Source organism: Pteropus alecto, unplaced genomic scaffold (genome assembly GCF_000325575.1).
Source record: "Pteropus alecto unplaced genomic scaffold, ASM32557v1 scaffold338, whole genome shotgun sequence".
NCBI classification, from domain to species: domain Eukaryota; kingdom Metazoa; phylum Chordata; class Mammalia; order Chiroptera; family Pteropodidae; genus Pteropus; species Pteropus alecto.
In genome coordinates, this window is record NW_006441995.1 from 578,429 (window position 1) to 580,465 (window position 2,037).

Below are 2,037 nucleotides of genomic sequence, written 5' to 3' on the forward strand. Positions count from 1 at the left end.
GAAGCAGCAAGAATAGTCAGGTAGAAGTGTGTATTGGATAGGAGTGGCACCTTGGGGCTAGTACAGACAGAAACTATAACTAAACTTTCTAGATCTGGGTTGTATTATGTAACGTTAAGAATTTGCTGCTTAAAAACAAAATGTCATTAACCTTGCTATTGTTCTCTTAGGAAATCAACCTCTGTCCTCCTACTCTCCCATTTTCAAGTAAAATGTAAGAGATAGTAATAAACTTCCAGGATTAGACAAGATTTTATAGGTTATTGATTTTAGAGCCATGCATCTGTTATAATATTTAACGTCTTGTAAATAAAAAGAGGCCTTTTTAAATATTTTAGGGAGAAAGGGGTAGATGATTAAACCATGTCAATCATTGGTCGCTTGCTTTTTTGTTAGTGGTCCTTATAATTCTTTGGCTCTTTCTCATTTTGTAAATTTATGGGTTCAACTCTGTGGCTTTAACTATCACTTATATGAAGATGACTCTTATGTCTTTAGCTCTGTCTCCTGAGTATCCACACATATTTTTCAACTGCCTATTGGATGTTTCTAACTGCAACTCAAATTTAATTTACCCCCAACTAAATTTATTCTTTTTCTTCTTGCCCTCGGCCTACCCTTTCTCTTGTATGTCTATCTTATTTAGTGACAGGAGTCTACCTAGAGAACTAAACCTGAATTGTCAGTAACACCTGAATCCATCTCTCTCCACTTTCTCTTACCTTACATATTCATTGGTTGACAAGTCCTCAATTCTACTTTATCTTTTAAATCTACTTCCTCCTCTCCAGCCCTGCTCCCATAGCCCAGCTCATGTCTCAATTACATTAGCTTTCTTATTGATTCATATTTCTCCAGCCTCTCTCACATTCTATCTTTCCTTCATTCATGCCTAAGCTTCTTTCTGTTTAATTGAAATTATAAAAGTAACATAGCCTCATCAAGAGTACATATGAGAAAGTACTGTATCGAAGAGTATGCATACTCAGCTCAATATGTTTCTAAACTGCATGACACTTCCAGGTTTGCCATACTTCCACTAAGTATTCTTTTTCTTTTCCTAATGTAATAAGTACTTTCTGTTAATTTGAAGAGTTGTTCTAAAAGGCAAATTTCATCATATTCTCTTGGGTATAAAATTCCTTACCTGTTGAATGTAGTGTAAAATCCAAACACTTTATACTGAACTAGCAGATCCCAGCCTCTTTACCTAATCTGCATTCTAACCAAAGCAATTTTCAGATTACTAAATAAATACAAAGAACTTTCTCATGCACCTATTTATATATATATTGCCTTCCCTCTTTAGAATGATTGATATTCTTCCTCCCAGTCTTCCTTTGCCTGAGAAATAATTTATCCTTCACTAACACTCAGATTTCACCCCTCCTGTGAATCTTTTCTCAAAACCTCCAGGTATCTTTGGTACTTTCCTAGCACTTTTGATACAACTCATAGTTATTTATCTCACTGTTTTAAATGTATTTCATCTACCCTTCCTTGGAGGAAATAAAAAGCTTATTCATTTGTATTCACTGTTTCCAGTACATAGATGCAGGGCACATGCTTTTTTGAATGAAGGAGCTATAGTTTACAATAATAAAAATGTTGTGCATTATAAGAACAACTTATCCTCTAACTTTGAATACACAAATTCAAAATTTCTTTAAGAAGCACATTGTCTTCTGATACTCTTAGAATACAATGTTATTCCTAAAAATATAGAGAATTAGCGACTCAGTTAAGGTCATACTTAACTCTTAACATATTGAATATAATAGTTACATCGTAGTCAGAATAGTTTCAGACCAGTTTTCTGGTGAGCATTGTTTTTTAAAGAGCCAGATTTCACAACTATGATGTTTTTTACAGCAATATTGTGAGTAGAACTAAAGCCCCAAAGATTTAATGTAACATGATTAAACATTAAGTCATCAATTCTGAGCTCCTAGCACAAAATAGGTATTCAAAAATCTTTACAGAAAGGCAGTAAGATGTCCAATAAGTTCTCCAAATTAAAAATACTTTATCATGTAT